Source organism: Xyrauchen texanus, chromosome 7 (genome assembly GCF_025860055.1).
Source record: "Xyrauchen texanus isolate HMW12.3.18 chromosome 7, RBS_HiC_50CHRs, whole genome shotgun sequence".
In the NCBI taxonomy this organism is placed as follows: Eukaryota; Metazoa; Chordata; class Actinopteri; order Cypriniformes; family Catostomidae; genus Xyrauchen; species Xyrauchen texanus.
In genome coordinates this window covers 43,897,623-43,916,240 of record NC_068282.1, presented here as the reverse complement: position 1 = coordinate 43,916,240, position 18,618 = coordinate 43,897,623, and the positions used below count along the sequence as shown (strand labels likewise).

Genomic DNA, 18,618 nt, shown 5'->3' with positions numbered 1-18,618 from the left:
GTTTGTTGTTGGCAACAAAGGGGTTAAGTCTAATTATGTGAACAGCTGCCCTGCTGATTTCAACGTGAGCCAATCACAGATGTCCGGAGTGCACTGAACAAACAGGGCTAGTCACATCCCAGTGCTTCTTGTTTCCTGCAAGGAACACACACTGACAGGCAAACACTCATCCATGCACCCACATTAATTCATTTTTAACGCTGCACTGGAGGGTCATATCTTAAGAGAATTTGGACATTTTTTTAAATAATTTTAAAACAAATTTGTTGGAAAGAGGAGTTTAGTTTCCTTATCTCTTAAGAAGAATGTTAAAAGCTCTTTAAGACACATTTTATGATCACCTCAGTGTTGAACCTAAAGCTTAGGATATACTTAATTTTTCCAGTTTTTTTTACTGTGAGCCCGTACGGGCGTGTTCAACACATACAAACTATAAATGCTTGGTGATACTGTTTTATAGTCAACTGATTAAGCATATACTGCTGTGTCTTGCGCATGATGCAAATTTCTTCATCAGCACTGAATGTGGACAATCCATGTGCTTCGTCTGCACATGCATTTGTTGTTGTCTGTACTTAATAGTATCACATAGCAATTTTAGTGTGCATATGTTGAACATGTCCGTACGGGTCCGTACGGGTTTCAGGTAAAAAAAAGAAAAAAAAAAAAAAAAAGAGTATACTTTGAAAGTCTGAGCATTCGACTGTCCACAAGATGGAATGTCACGTGGAAAAACTAAGTATACTCTAGCCTTCAGACAACAAAAAAAAAGTATTAAACTTCGGAATGTAAATCCTCCCACATCGTTTGTGCTAGTAACATGAATGATACCTCAAATTGTGTGGCTTGTTGAGGAGAGGTACATATTTACTTTTCTAAGCAATCAGAGATTTGTATTTTTGCTTGGTAGATGATAAAGCGGTTGAATAAATCCTATATACTTACATTGAAGGAGGGACCCAAGCTATATCTATGGACTATAAAATCAAAGAGACTTGTGGGTGGTCTTTACATTAGAAACACCCTAGTAACGTCCCAGAACACTCTAGAAACTGCACAACAGTGCCCTGGCATTGTGGCGGCAATTTTTGCACAGAGAAGTGCCTCTCACAATTTTTGAGGAAATGTGAAAATCTAGTATTGAATCCTCTCCTTCTCCTCCATATATTTCCTGCTTATAACTTTCATTTCTGCACAATTTTCTCTCTTTTTCTATGTTCAGCATTTTGTTTGTGTTTATGCTTAAAATCAAAAGAGTATGCACTCAGAGGAGCTACTAACAGCCAGGTCTACAGTACATCTCTAAAAGCCCCCTCTTTGTTTCTTTTTAGTACATAAGGTGAGTGCAAACTGACCTGGGAACTCACCTTAAGCACTTACTAGGCCATAGTTGTACCCTAATTAAGTCTGTAAACTATGTTTTTGTTAACAGAATAGGTGGCCATGGAGCCCAGGAACAAACATTTCTCATCTGTGCCCACAAAGTTTCCATGACAATAAATGCAAATAGGAATCCAGGGGAGGTTGGGGGTTTGTTCTATCTGTTAGTAGTTTTTGATATTGGTCTTTTGTATACTGCAGATATAGGCCTGAAATATATGTTGGACAAGGAATAAAATGGTACTGAAAGTTTTGTCAATAGTTTGCTGTTTTCAGCCAAACCTTTGGAGCCACCAGTGAAATCACAGTAGAAGTATTAAGAAACAAAAAAGGTTTTATTTAGGGCCCTTGAAATGTGAATGGATCCTTGTGATCCTGTCAAAAAGTACATTACTTTTTACATGAAATGAATGAAAAGATGCTAGATTATTGTTCAGTATGATTTTAATTTGAATATGCTTTTCAAAGGCTGCCAGACAGGTTTCAGTTTCTCACAGAGTTACAGCATGTTAAGGGCATAATAAACTACCAAAACACTCCAGGACACATTTTTTCCTTCTTGGTAAAACATGGTTATAGTTCATGTGGTATATCAGAATTTTCACAAATTGTCAAATGGGATGTTTTGAGATGAATAAAGTCCTTTAATCTGTAATGTATTGTGGGGTGGATCTTAAAGAGATAATAAATATGATTTTATATTTATTAGCCTTAAGTGTAGGATTCGATAGAACTAATGTCAGTAGTGATTTTCTAATGAATATTCTCCTCTGTGCGAACAATCTGCCATTAACATAAAAAAACACTTCTCTTTAACTAATTTCCTTTCCCAATCTTAGAGTCTTCATCATTTAGACCTTCAAAGAATTGAAGAACATTCACATATTTTTGTTAGGAGGAAAAATATATAGACACCATCTGCAGCTGGTTGTTCATTTCAAATGCCTGATTTCAATTTCAATATTCAAATCTGATTCAAATAGAGCGCTGAGGTAAGAAAATGATTGCTCTGGTATGTAAACAGGTAGGAGACAGAAGAGGATATATACTCCAGATTTACACGGTATAGAATGACAATGTCAGAACTCACAATGTAAGTAAAATTCACAAGTTCACATATTAGAAGCAAAATCTTTGGTGGAAAACATGACCTTTTTGAAATGGGAGATCTATACTTGTTTGGCAAAGAAGTTCTTCAGCATATTTTCCATTAGATTACATCATCAGACAGTAAAACCAAATATAACCTGCCATCAGTGTATCACAGAATACATTTTCACAGGTAAATACCCCCCCCACACACTTTAAATAAGAGTAAAACATTTATGCACCAATCTAAAACATCAATAAGATATCCATGCAACCATGACAAAATATTTAAATGCTCGTCTGTTTTACAATACATTGCAAAACATTTTCAAGCAAACTGTTGTTCATACAGTCTACAGACAGTGGTTTGTCCCATACAATTTTCTCTAATCTTTGGTGTCTTATACTTGAAGACTTACACAACAAAACCAAGAAAGAACATAAATATCATTAAAGTATTGATCATAAAAGCACTGTGATATGTTGTGGAAGAGACAGGTTGAGAAGAGCCCTCCACATACAGTTAAAAAAAACCACATTGCTGGCGAACAAAGTTTTTGAAATACATTTTTAAAGTAATGATGGTGTGAAGGGACAGATCATCTTAATATTCAGTAGACAAGAAAATGAAATAATGAAAAAAACAGGAAAAAGGGTGCATTTTCGGTTTTACAGTAAACATGAAACTGCATTAGCGACCCATTTAGCTTCTGTATTGTGACAATTTTGTGGGAAACAGGATTTTCAACAAGAAAATATGAACAGAAACACATGTCATTTATGTATCGGTCAGTTGATTAAAAATAATCTAGGGGACACTTCATGTACTTAAACTTCCCAAAATGGCCCATAAGCCCAAAGACAAAGATCAATAAAGTCTTCATGCTTATCTGGGATCATTTTTGTTGCATCCACATCACGTGGTAAAAATGGCATTTAGAGCAACATATCGTTGTACATAAACCTTTTTTAATGTATTTTTGCAGCAATTCTACTAAAGGCACCAAAGTAGAACATAGCTGGTTTACTTTGCATGAGAAGCCCTTATTTTTTAAATATATTTAATATATTTCTCAGTAGACTGGTGAGAAAACAGTGTCTGAGAGGGTTGTTCGCTCACAGTCTCTGAGTGAAGTTTTCAGGAAAGACCCCTTTCACTAGGAGGTTTTTATTCTGAAGCCAGTAGGACTCTTTTACGCCCAGTAACCAGCCATCATCCTGCACACACACACACACACACACACACACACACACACACAGAGAGAGAGAGAAAGAGCAGAATTAATTGTCTGATTGGCATGAGTGTGCATTTATGTTTGAGCATGTGTGCCAGTGCTGACCTGTTCGTCTAGATTGGCAAAGGGAATCACCAGCACAATGTCACCAGCCTTCAGATCAAGTTCATCATTGTCTGTTGCTTCGTAGTCATGCACTGCTTTCACCTACCAAGAATAAAACACCATGTAAGTCTAAACCTGTCTAAGGCACTACAACTATATACTTACTTTACAAATAAAACAATAGCTCTGTCCTAAAACATGGTGAACTGCCAACCTATAAAACAGTTTAACCCGTTTCAACTCTGGTGCATTTTTTAAAATGCTGACCTTACACACATACAGTGGACTAAAAGCTTGAGGTTGTTACAATAAACTGCCATTGTATGACGTCACTAAGCACCAAATTGTTTTCACAATTTCTCCCTTTGTGTTAAGAAAAAATAGAGAAAGTCATATAGGGTTATAATAACACAGGGGTGAGTAAAAGATGATTGAATTTTCATTTTTGGGTGAACTATCCCTTTAAGAAAACAGCCTAAGGTAAGAGCTGATGTGGAGTTTTTGGCTAATTTGGGGCTTACAAAAGCAGTGATCGGAGCAGACATGAAATGTTTGTCTTTGTTGTCTTAGATACAAAATAAACTGTACAGTCCCATTGCTGAGAATGAGAGCTTTCATTTGATCTATGAGTTTTTCCATTTAAATGCAGTGAAAAATTGTTCATATGCATATTTCTACATCCATACATCTAGGTCGCACTCATTTTCTAAGGCTTTATTTTGTTATTTTCTGTAACATAAATGCAAAAGTGATGGTATTCTTTGAAAAGTTCAGATTCTAAGCTTTCAAATGGTTCCACATATGGGTGGCTTTTGTTTTTGGGACTTTTACAATTTAGGGATAGTTGAAGGGATAAAGGCATAATTTTAAGACAATATCCTGACATGAGGGTTGTTCCAAAAATTAAGCAACAATAAAAGGCCTTCTGGCCAAATTAAAAAGGCAGCATCAAATCTAACCTGCATGGACAAGCCAACTGATAGAAATCTTGATTATAAATGCACTTCTATTTCATTTAATACAAAAAAGTATAAATAAATATAGTTAATTGTAAATCAAACCTAATTTTACCCAATATTTGTTCATTTTTATGTATTTTTTAGGCAATTATGAATTGAGTCTCCTGCGTGTTTCATGTGAGTAATTTTGCAATAATGTGCTGCATATATAAAGTATTTCAAATGAGTCACTTCCATTTTGGTTAGATGGCTTGAAAGCAGTAGTCAGTCAGCATGGCAGCTCACAAAGTTTTGGAAAAGAGCTAATGAGTTGGGTTCCTAACACGACTCACCTTAAACAGTAAAGAGGGAGGGAGCTCTGCATTTGATGAGCCATTTGTCACTGTTGGAGCTTCATTCTAAATACAAACAATAAAGACAAACCGTTTATGACAACTGAGCAACTATATCTTTATCAAAAACTGAAAAACAAAGCAAACCTGTTATAATCTGCCGAAAAGACAGCATTGCTGGTCACTAGCTTATGTAGCAAGGTTATGCAAGACCAGCACTAACCAGCCAAGACCAGAATGGAAATTCATACTGGTCTTTTCAAGCTGGGTATATAGGAAGCACGCAGTATGCCGAAAATCACATAGACCCACAGAATAACAATATCTGCTTCTAAACCATCCCAATACTACCACAATACTCCCCAAATACACCCAGAATTCATCTGGATTCTTGCTCCTCTTACACTCTCTGAATCTCCTCCCATTGAGGCTGCTCAGACTCCCAAGTCTGGGCAGTGCCACAGGCCCAGTTTGTATCTTCATCCTGCTTTTGCCCTACCTGGGACCCTTCCTTGCCCCAGTGCTTTACACCCATCCTCCCAGTGTGGCTGCGTAGGTTCAGACTCTGCAGGCACAGCTGTTTCATTGACCCAGCCTGGTTGCACAGATGCACTTTCCTGCTCATCCCAGCTGGGTTGTTCATACGGCTGCACAGCAGGCGTGATCTGATCATTCCAGTTTGGAGGCTCATCCGGCTGCCCGTAATTCTGCACAGGAGCTTTGTTGTCTGAGTTCCACTGTTGAGATGGGTCTGCAGCTGGGATTTGCTCAGGCTGGGGCAGGGTGGAGGGGGTAGGCCAGGATTGTTTGTTGAATTTTGGGCAAATATATTGGATTTTGGGTAGAAAATCGGGGGGGAAGAGGCAGGACAAAATGGCAAGAAACACCAAAGGTTCACGGAACAAAGTGAATCAAGGCAGGGATGGGAAGACACATCAATTATTGTTAAAGTGTGTAGTTGCTGTGCCACTAGCACCACCCAATGGAATTGCACAAATAATGACTGTTTCAAAACAAGTTTCCCAAACTATTGGTTGGGCAAACTGATGATCCCACCCCAAACTCATGCCATTGGTTGAGCCAGTGTTGCTATTTAGGGCTGGGGTGCGTCTTCCGTAAAATGGCGTAACTCACTGCTTAACTGCCATAGTACAACGCATCGTTGGAGAAATTAACTAGCCAGTCATAACAGTTTCCCAATACCATAGTAACAATGTCGCACATCCGTCTTTCGAAACACGTTGGTTCAAAAATATAGAGCTGTCTAATTGGCATTATGCAGGGGGTGGAGTAATCATTTCTGAGAAGATTGAATGAATGTCAAATTATAGCATGTAATTAAGACATGAAAGAAGTGTCCGTGTTTTTATGCACTGTATAATCAGTAAGGATGTCAAAACTTTTTGATACATCGATTATTGATTGGCACGTTATTTGATCGATATATTACAATTAGCAGACATTTGAATTAGAATCCTAATTTGCATGCTTTACAATTCACTCAGTTGGCCTCTGTTTAACAATTTGGTGTAATAGTGCTGGGAGACCACAAGAGGGTGATATAACATTTACTGAATCCGGATTGCGAATTGGAAAAGCACCAGTAGTGATGGGAAGTTCTAAATTTTTCCATGAACGTTTTCTTTCGGACAGTTCAATTCAATGAACTGGTTAAAAAAACGATTCACCAGTTTCTTTACGTCATCACGTAATGACGTCACTATATATAATGCTAATATGCCGGCGTCGTAGAATACACACACAAACACATTTAATAAATCCATATGTAAGGGCATATTGCTGATTATAACATTTTATTTAATTAAGTTATAATAAGTGTGTTTATTGTCATCAGTGTTTCATTCAGTGATCTTACACCGATATACAAATGTTCTACACATGTTTAAAGCATAAAAAGTGATTAAACTAGTCTTAATTAACTCATGTTTTTTTACAGAAACTATGATCCAGCTCATCACAACATCAAATATAATCCGAATGCACAATACTCAATAGTAAAATTTGTTTACACCTCTCGACTGAAATGTTTCACCCCCTCATTCAAGTCCTCGGTTCACGCATGCTCATCAGCTTCTCACTGATCAGCAGTTCTCAGCATTGTGTCTGAAAGAGGCGATACTCAGTTCAATGTACTGGTGACTCGCAAACTGCTGTGATTAACTCAATGTACTGCTGACGCAAGAGCTGCTGTCCTAGGATCAGTGTATTGTTGACTCGAGAACTAATGTCCTCGGATCAGTGTACTGTTGATTCGAGAACTGCTGTCCTCGGATCAGTGTACTGTTGACTCGAGAAATGCTGTCCTCAGATCAGTGTACTGTTGACTCGAGAACTGCTGTCCTCGGACCAGTGTACTGTTGACTCGAGAACTGCTGTCCTCGGACCAGTGTACTGTTGACTCGAGAACTGCTGTCCTCGGATCAGTGTACTGTTGATTCGAGAACTGCTGTCCTCGGACCAGTGTAATGTTGACTCGAGAACTGCTGTCCTCGGATCAGTGTACTGTTGACTCGAGAACTGCTGTCCTCGGACCAGTGTACTGTTGACTCGAGAACTGCTGTCCTCGGACCAGTGTACTGTTGACTCGAGAACTGCTGTCCTCGGACCAGTGTACTGTTGACTCGAGAACTGCTGTCCTCGGACCAGTGTACTGTTGACTCGAGAACTGCTGTCCTCGGACCAGTGTACTGTTGACTCGAGAACTGCTGTCCTCGGACCAGTGTACTGTTGACTCGAGAACTGCTGTCCTCGGACCAGTGTACTGTTGACTCGAGAACTGCTGTCCTCGGACCAGTTTACTGTTGACCGAGAACTGTTATGAGCGACTCATTTTACTGTTGACTCGAGAGCTGTTGTGACCAGAGCATTCAGTCCGATTTGTGAACTAGTTGTAGAGGTTAATTGCAAAGAAAAAGATATCACCAGTTCTAGGATCATATTACTGCCGGTTTTGTCAGGCACATCCGATAGACAGGTTAAGATAGAGTAACTTGCGGATCAGTGTTGACTCGAGACGCAAACCGTTTCAAACAATTCATTCCGATTTTGTGAACTAGTTCATCTCATTCACTAAAAAGAACCGGTTCAAAAGAACAATTCGTTCATGAACTGGACATCACTAAGCACCGGTATCACACACAGATGACGAGTTGATGCAACACTGCAGAAGTCAGTCCAAAGTTACGAAGGTTTTGTACTTCAAGAATGAACAAAGTGATGTTGATGTGTAGTTTAGTATTTGAAACTGGAGTGACTGCGCAAACTGAACGATTAGAAATGGTGACATTTATTATGCAATTTCTCTGTATGTAGCCTTGAATAGCTTTCATTCAAGCTGTCAAACCACAAAACATACTTGTAACTGAAAATATATTGTATAGGCTCTATGAAAGATACATATACACAATATAACATCCAGTAATGACTTGAGTAAATAATTTGAATTAGGACTTGATGGAAAACTATGCGAGTTGTGCTCCGTGGCACTCCAGAATGTTGATGCTGAGCTTTGCCGGTGTCTGCTTACCTTCATAGAAAATAATGTTTGAAAACACAAAGACTATTGTGCATTGAGCAGCCCTACTTATATAAAAAAATTTATAATCTTTGGGAAAATATTCTGATTACTGATGTGTGAAAAAGGCATCGATCCCTAGCCTAGTAATCAGCGTTCTCCATACCCCAAATGCAGCTAGGTAAGTTTCACCAATTAAGTCAAGAAACTATGCTTCTAACCAGTAACCACAGGAGGAGAGCTGTAGTTTCAACCACACAACTTCGCAATTGTTTGGAACCAGTGGTGCCTGCAGCTGTATGGATGGCAGATGTATGGCACTGTGCGTACCATTTCCAACTGACATGAGAAATATTTACTCTCAGAATATGTAATCAATCATAAAGTGTGTCCTATGGCAGTTTAAAAGAAGTAACGATGACCAATTTGTGAATCATTCTTTTGAGTAGTTTTGTTTTCAGTAAATTGGCCAAACGGGCTTACAAATCTGTCTGAATCGATTCGTGATTCGGTATAATAAGTTCGGTCCGCTCTCTCACGGAATCATTTGGAGTGGTTTCTCACACAGTAAAATAGAATCAACTGAGACAAAAGTCTGTCTTTTTGAGAGGTTTTTCAATCGTTTTCCATGTAAACATTCGCTAGATGGATGTCTTTTGACAACTGCATCAAGCCGCTTTAACGTCAACTGATAAAAACACGTCTCGAGACACCTGCATTCTACTCTATTTCTTGTGGTGCATTTTGCTTTTTTAGCATGAGAACATGTCTGTTCTGAACGATTACTGGAAGAAATGCTTTTGCCAATAATTACATGAACGCTACTCATACTCAAGAAAAAAATGCTTTCTCAAAGTCACCAGAATTGAACACTTTGGTGTTGTTTTTGCAAAAAAAAAATCCCGGGGGAGCATGCCCTCGGACTCATACTGTTGTACAAGGCAGATTTCTGAGCGTACCCTCAGATGAAATCCTGCAGGCGCCCATGGTTGGAACTATGGTTACGGGAAACATCAAATCGTTGAACTATGTTGGTAACGATGGAACATGCGACTATAGTTGGCTAGCGATGCTTTTGGGAAATGCACCCATGGTCGGGATGCTCAAACAATCATTGCAATATTTTGATAGTGCCACAGAGCCACAGTTTTTACACTTTTTGGGGGAATCAACCTACAAATGGCTTATCGTTGTCTATGTATATTAGGCTGGCATAGGAGAAAGTATTTTAACATGGAAAAAATTACATATTGGGCCTTTTTCATGATATGAGCAGAATTAATTTTGGTATAAATCGTACATTAAACCATTCTTACATACATTTTGATCTTACAAAATGGAATGGATTTATGTATGGAGGGCCAAGTTACTAAAAATGTAATATTTACATAAATATTTATATATTTAAACAAATAATTTAATGCATAATTAAATCATTAAAACAACTATAAAATCATTGCATCATTATATAAATAAATAAATAAATAAATAACTTGCATTTCATTTTGTACTTCACTCCTCTGTTTTTTAGTGATGTGCAGATTACCGTAACCCTGAAAATGACACAGTTCACACTTAAATAAAAAAATCAACCAAAAGGTTATGCTTAAATGAAATAAAAGGGGCATTTATTGGTTTGTTTTAATGATTAATTGAATAATTTTATAGTTTTGGTTTTTAAATGTCTTTTATGTATTCAGTTATTTATTTAAATATTTATCGAATGATTTAATTTGAGTAATTTGACCCACGATACAATATTTATTAACAATTTACAAAAAAAATTATGTCTGCTCGTTTCATGAATAAGGCCCATTACCTTCAAGTTTTATCCTGAGTCGCAAAAGGTTATGATGTTGTGTTCACTGTTGTTTATGACTTACTTTCTAGATCTGATCATTAATTTGAGTAATTTAATCTAAGATAAATTTGAGATGAACCCACGAGGGGAACTACACAATATTAGGCAGGTGGTTTTAATTTTGTGTCTGATCGGTGTAAATATACACAACATTATACAATTTAAGGCATTTTTTGCTGGTTTTCGGTTGTTTCCACCTCACAAACAATGTACTGTGAATAATCGTGCAAAACATCCGGCAACTGTTGCTTTGATTGTAATTAGTTGACTTAAAATGTATAAGTGTCAAACCCGTTGCCACGATTAATTCGACTCTCATGGCTTATCATAAAGTTTATGCCAAGAGTGATCTAATAATCCATCAAAATTGAGCGAACACAGCAACAACTTCTTACCTCCCATGAATCCCATGAAGCCCCCTTCCATTATGCAGCACAGAATGAAAGAGTTAAGTGTGATACATCTGATACATTCTGTAAATACATCTGTCAACATGTCAAAGAGTACTGGAGAAAGCTCCCATAAACAGCCATTCATTCTGATACAAACATGAGAGAGAAACATCTGTTTCAGTGGAAATGACGAGATCTTATTGTGGACAATGGAATACCATTCATAAGAGAATGAAGTAAGAAAACAGATAATTACAAAAAAAAAATAAATAAAATGGATGCACAGCCAAGATTTTCACTGTAAAATACATTTATGGTTGTTGTTTGTCACTAAAACATATTGTATGCCTTCAGTCACATAAATGACACTTCATGACACTTCATACAGGTTTGGAACAGTGGCATTTCGAGGGGGGGTGGGGGGTGGGGCGTTTGAGCCCCTGATGTTTTGGCCCAAGCCCCTAATTTGGCCCAAGCCCCTCTGGGGAATAAGCCCTTTATCTCTTCCTACCCTAGAAAAACCACTGGTTTGGAATGACGTACGGGTGAGTAAATTATGACTTTTCATTTTCATTTTGGGGTGAGCAATTCCTTTAATATGCATCACATGCATGCCGTAAATGGGATACATGCACAGACGGAGTAGCGGAACCAAGAGGAAGTCATTTCAGTCCCCCAAAACTTAAATTGACAGAAAAAATCTTAGCAAAGAGGAAGGATGTCTCCTTATAAAAAAGAAAATGTACACAGACATACAAATACGAATGACTCATATTTAAACATTTGTGGAAATGCACTGAAATGTCTTCTCTGGTTTGTCTGTAGAGCTATATCCAAGATGCCAACTTGTTGCATGCGTCTGAAGTGCCATCTTGATTTCCTTGACCCTAAACTCTGACCTTTTCCGACCTGACCTCTCCTGTCCTCTGACACCCACCTGGTGGGTCGGAGCATTAACAATGACAAATGAGAAGTTCTCACATGCAAGCCTCAAAATGAAAGAGCTTCTCTCGTAGCGCTCATGAACATGCAATGGACAGATTTTCACTGAAATTTTACTTACATTTCATATTTGCATAATCGTATGCCTTCAGAAGACTTGGAATTTGATACACAAGCCACATGAACTATTTTTATGATATGATATGGTATTGGTTCCTGCTTAATGCTTTAAAAAGAGATGGACTACAATATTCATTCAAATGTAGCCTTTTGTGATCTGCATGTCAGACAGAAATTCAAACAGGTTTGGATGACATGAGTGTGAGTAAATGATAACAACATTTTCATTTGAGAGCTTATATGAAAAGGGGCTGTAGTTTGACCTCTGACCTGTGAGGGGGTTGTAAGGTTAATGTCAGGCACCAGTGCATCCTCAAACAGGTTAATGATGTTGTCCTGTTTAACCTCTTGAGATGAGGCCGGCCTGGGGGACCGTATGGCCGGCGGTCCTTCTCTGGACTGCCGCAAAAACACACATAAACACACACATGCATGTCAGCTGTGAAGCAATGGGCTTTGCAGATTCTCAGGATATACACTGCAAAAAAAATATTTTTCCTAATAAGTATTTTTCTCTTGTTTTCCAGTAAAAAATATCTAAATATTCGTTCAGAGAAATTGGACTAAAATGAGCAAACTTTATGCTTAAAACGAGAAATAAGTCTGCCAATGGGGTAAGAAAAATGAACTTGTTTTCCTGATGAATTAAGCTTATTTGTATTACCCCTTTGGCAAATAGGCATAAAAGTCACTACATTTTATTAGATTTCTCTGAAAACAATACAAGCAATGCCATTTTGCTTGTCAAGTCAATTGATCTTTTTTTTTAAGAATGTTTAGATATTTTTACAAGAAAATAAGACATAAATAATTTTGCAGTGTAAGAGCGGTTTGCTCAAGGTGGGTCATGTCCCGATCCTGCTGCTACTCTTTCAGCCCTACTTCCCTATCTACACTAAAGGTAAAAAGCCCCAAAACAAACAAATAAATAAAAACATTACACAGCACACTGCCGATTAATACACCAATTCAGCATTGCTCATGATTTAGATTTTCTGCGTAACATGCTTTACGTTTGATTGGAAGTAAAATGACCAAAAATGAAAATGTTGTCATTATTTACTCATTCCTATGTCATTCCAAACCTGCTTGCTGTTATTTTTTTTGCAGTGGACTACAAAAGTAGAATTTTTGCTAAATAATTTTCATGCAGCTCTTTTCCACACAACAAGAATTCCTAGTGATCACATCTGTAATTCTCCAAACTAGCTCAAAAAGGCCATAAAAGTGATCAGTTCACATGACTTGTGCACTATATCTAGTCTTCTAAAGTAATTAGATACCGTGTTTTCCTCTCTGTTGCAGCTCTCAAATCTCATTCTCCATCATGCATATTCAAACTGGTTCATCATGCTCCGTGCGATACACGTAAGACCCAATGCCGTTTTGCCATCATGCGATGATGCACCATATTTGAATATTTGCATATGCGCACAAATGAGATTTTAGAGCTTTGTCAGAGGGGAAGATTATCAGAATTAGTGACTTAAATTCATATGGCTTCAAATTCATATGCACAAGATGTATGGACTTCTTTTATGGTGGTTATTTAGTCTTTTTTGTAGCTTGCTATGAACTGTATTTGTATGGGAAAGAGCCATGTAAAGATTCTTTAAGATTTCACCTTTTGTGTTCCACGGGGGAAAAAATAATACATGGCTTTTGAGTGAGGTTGAGTAAATGATGACAGTATTTTAATTCTTGGATGAACTATCCCTTTAACACAAAGACAAGATCAAACCTCTATTGTCTGCTTAAAGTTAGTGACCTCATTGAGAGTAAAGCATAACGAGCCAGCACCATTTTTATTATATTCACTTTATCAGGATATGCCGCACTGAGGCCAATTACACATTATTAAAGTGTCATATCAACAAACTAAATTTAGGGGCTTGTTTTCATCTCTGCTTCTTTAGTTTCACACACATTCAAAGATACAGTACACTCCATAAGCACAGACAATGTGTCAAACATACAGTCGAATGACGGTGCAATACCTTTGATGGTGATATAGGGATGTCGGACCCAGACTCTGAGAGATTGTGGTTGGCTGCATCTTCACTGCATAGAAAAGCACATAGGTAAAGACACAGAACACTACACTGCACATAGACTATCAAGAGTGTACTGTCCGCAATTCACCTCTAGGTGGCAGCACAGATCAACATTAATACTGAAGCCAGACAGTGTTTAAATTACTCCCATGCAACAGCACACATGTACTGCATTTCAAAGACATTCCAATCATGTAGTTATTTTTCATATCAGCATGTGCACATGGTCTCATGCATACTTAAACAAGTTTGTGTTAAGTTTCCCAAGAATCTAAGTGTTAGCATGTCTTGTGAAAAATGAATGCAACAAATGTTGAAGAAAACTAATCAAAACACACACACACACACACACACACACACACACACACACACACACACACACACACACACAAACACACAACACACACACACACACACACACAACATTTGTGTTGTTACCTCTTCTCAGTGCTGGCTGTCTTGACACAGTCTTTTCTGTGGGTTTTTGGGGGAGGGTTGGTTTAGTTTATAGGGTAAACGAAAACTCAAAAAAGCTGTGTGCTAGTCTAGTGGTTGCTAGTCACAGAGAGCAGAGACAAAGCTATGCTAAATGCATATAATAAAATGCAACTGTATATAACCATGCATATTAATGATAGGAATAAATACAAGGGAATACAACAATATTTGTTTAACATTAAGGCTGTGCATCAAACTCTACAATATTTTGGTGCAAATTCATCTGACACTTGGTTGAAATATTTAGGCAGATCCCAGCATGGACAGGTTGCATGACATCTTTGAAAACCACAAACAAAACTTTGCATAGCTATGCTACGTAAATACATTAAAAAACATTTGTGTGTGAATTATTTGCTGCTGAGATGAATCTTATTTTAATTGCTTAGTAATTTAACATTATATCATGATAAGTAATATTAATTCATTTCAATGTTTGATTGTAAGGACATTTTTGTTTATTTTCTGCAGTAAACCATTTTATATAGGCCCTCATTTCAAGTCCAATGTAAAATGTGGGTCCTGAAGCAAAACCAGTTGAGAACCACTGTGCTAAACAAAGTTAAGGAAAATCAGATCTCCCAAATAAATGCACTCACTTGACTAGACGCTGCTCATCAAGTTTGGTCATTATATCACACAGGTTCTTATTCAGCTGTGAATGAGAGTAGGATTTTTTAATTTAATTTAATTTTTTCATTTAAAGTGGGACATAGTGTAGTGACTAACAACATTAATCTTATTAGTTTCTTGTTAATCAGTCTTAATATTGTCTCACCTTGCTCATCTCCCTGTGAAATTTTTCCTCCAGGCCAGCGACGCTCTGGAATGTGTTAACATAGAAGCCAACACGACTGAGGAGAGAGAGAGAGAGAGAGAGAGAGAGAGAGAGACAGAAAACTCAAAATTACTAATCAAATCATTTAAAAGACAATTTAAAAGATACAACACATACAGGTTGCAGAGAACCTTAAAGGGATAGTTCAACCAAAAATGAAAATTCTGTCATCATTTACTCAATCGCATGTCATTCCAAAACATGTTTTATTATTATTTTTATTATTATTATAATGACCACTGTATTAAGCTCTAAAAAGTGCATAAAACAGTACAGTAGTCCATGTAACTTTTGCACTATGTTCTAAATCTAAAATTTAAGTAATTATTCACAGATTTTCCCCTCCGCCATAGCTCTCAAATCAAATATGATGCAAGTACATTTTTAGGAAACGATTTGCTCTAGAAAAAAATATGATTTATTATTATTTGTATTTATTTATTTATTGCTTGTTTATTAAGTGCTACTAATTACAAATCAAACAGGGAAATGGAAAATGCACACAGCAGTCACGCGGGCGTCTCAGGAGGTTAAGGGTCATATTTGATTTGAGAGCTGAGCGGAAGGGAAGGGAAGATTTTCAGTGCATAATGACTTACATTTCAATCTATTCATCACACAAGGCTATCATTTGGCTTCAGAAGTCTTGGAATATAGCATTTGAGCTGTATGAACTTCTTTTACGGTGCTTTTTTTGTGTGTGTTTTTTGGAGCACAATAGACGTGGTCACTATGAACTGTTGTTGTATGTTAAAGAGATTTGAAAAGATTCTTCTAAATTCTCCTTTTATTGTCAACAGAAAAAAACACCATATGGTCAACTTTTTCATTTATGGGTGAACTATTCCTTAGGGGACGGAATATAAGAGAGATAGTGAGATGAAGAGGTGATTGTTACCTGTTCCACAGAGTTGGAAGTTCCTCCTGGAGATCGTAATTGATCTCCTCAAATACCTTTTGAGCTTTTCCCAACTCTTCCTCAGCCTAAACACACACAAACACGCCAACACACACAGTCATTAAGGTAAAGACACTGTCATTTATGAAAATATATATACAAAGAGCTATACAGCCAATTTTGTACCAAGTGGACTCTTTACTAAAATCTGCAGTAAAACAGATGTCAGTTCATTTAAAGTCTGGTGTATAAAAAAAACATGCAAAAATATTAAAGGAAAAGTTCACCCAAAAATGAAAATGTTCTTATTATTCACTTATTATGCCATCCCAGATGTGGGTGACTGTCTTTCTTCAGCAGAACACAAATCAAGATTTTTACATGTCCTAATAATGGAAGTACAAGTTTTTTATAATTATCGTTAATAACTAATGAAAAATAATAAACAAAAATAATAATAAAAGCCTGCCAGCAGCTGACACATTACGTTGCAGTCACTTGATATAAGCGCGTTGGCGAGTTCATGCGAGAATTCAACAGTGGCGCTTATTTACAACAGAAGAAGGAACGTCAGTCGAGAGAATCAGAGCCCTGGATGGATGCACCGATTTAAAGTTAAAAACATTTTAATTATCGACTTGTTTCTTACATAAACTTAGCGATTCACTTCATAAGCCATTCATTGATCGACTGGAGTCACATGGATTACTTTTATGCTGCCTAAATGTGACTTTTGGACCCTCAAAGTGCTGGCACACGTGTACTTCCATTATAAGGGCCTGACAGAGCTTTATTTTCTTCTAAAAATCTTAATTTGTGTTCTGACATACACATCTGAGATGGCATCAGGGTAAGTGAATAATGAGAGAATTTTCCTTTTTGGGTGAACTATTCCTTTAATAAAAAGTAACAGAATCATTCAAATTATGCAACTAAAGGAAAACTTTATCTACAAATGAAAATCTTGTAATCATTAACTCACCCTCATGTAGTTCCAAACCAATGACTTTCTGTTTTTAAGCACAGAAGACATTTTGTAGAATGTCCAAGCTGCTCTTTTCCATACATTAAAAGCAGGGGGTTATTTAAACTGCCAAGCTCCAAAAAGGAAAAAATAAAATTCAATAAAAGTATAAAAAAAAAGGACTCCATATTACTTGTGTGCAACTTTTATTAAGTCTTCTGAAGCCATATGATAGCTTTGAATAGAGAAAAAAAACCAGACATGCAAGTCATTATTTTTTAAAAATGTTACCTCGCTTCATTGATTGGAAAAGAGTAGCTTGGACATTTTGCTAAATATCTCCTCTTCCATGGAAGAAAGATTGAGTTCAAAATCAACATGGGGGTGGGCAAATTATGTCAAAATTTTTGTCAAAAAATATATTATGTCCAAATATAATTTGAAGCCATACCTAAAAACACATAGTAAAGTGTTGCATATATAGTAATGCTACATAAAGAAGCCATTAGACATCACGCTGTTGTGAGTGGGTGTGGTGTGTGTGTGTGTGTGTGTGTGTGTGTGTGTGTGTGTGTGTGTGTAGGTGGGCGGGGTTAGGCAGGTTAAGGGAAGGTTCACAGCTGATTGACAGGTGAGTCACCTGGTTTCTTGAGAGGTTAGTTTGAGCAATTTGGTGGGCTGAGATTATTCCCTGAGCCCAACCGGGAGCAGCCTTCTCCACCAGAGCCAATGGCTAGACATGCAGGGGAAAAAAGGAGAGCAATCCAGTGAAAAGGGCAAAGAGAAAAACAAAAACAAAGATGAACGCACTCAAGTGTTTTAGTTAGCTTGCAGAAATGTTATCAAGCATGATAATGCAAAAAGGAGAGAGTTTAAAGAGCAAAAACACACATGTACATCCTCAAGCATGTAAAAAAGACTGCAATGCATTACTTACAATCTTGTTATAGATTAAGTTGGTTAGTTAACATGATGTGCAGACAAAAAGGCAGACAGTATAGTATTACAGCAGGAAAACATAAGTAACAGCAGGCTAGAATGCTACTACCTTGGCAATTTTGGCCTCATCCTTTTTCTTGCCTTTCTGTATAGAGGCAAAGTGATGTCTGGCACTGTCGAAATCTACCAGCTTCCTGTCGCGTTTAGCGATGCGAGCCTGCAGGGTGAGCCAGAGAGTCAGGACAAAATGAAGACAGCAGTAACTACAGACTAGATTTTTACATTTGTTTTGCCCATGCAAAACTCACTTTCTCTATGCTTGGTACTATGATTGGTTGCCAGGGACCTGATAAGTGTTCTAGGTGGTTTCTAAGGTGTTAAGGTAGTTGCTAGGTAGATGTTTACAGACTCAAATCAAAAGTGACAAGTATCTTGGATATTCTTGTCCCAAGAATTCATTCAGGTCCCTTCTTCAAT

General features: G+C 37.4%; 1 pseudogene; it reads right to left on the bottom strand.

The window, feature by feature from the left end:
- Window positions 1-1,806: 1,806 nt before the first annotated feature.
- Window positions 1,807-18,618, bottom strand: part of LOC127646273 (myc box-dependent-interacting protein 1-like) — a 38,250-nt pseudogene continuing 21,438 nt past the window's right edge.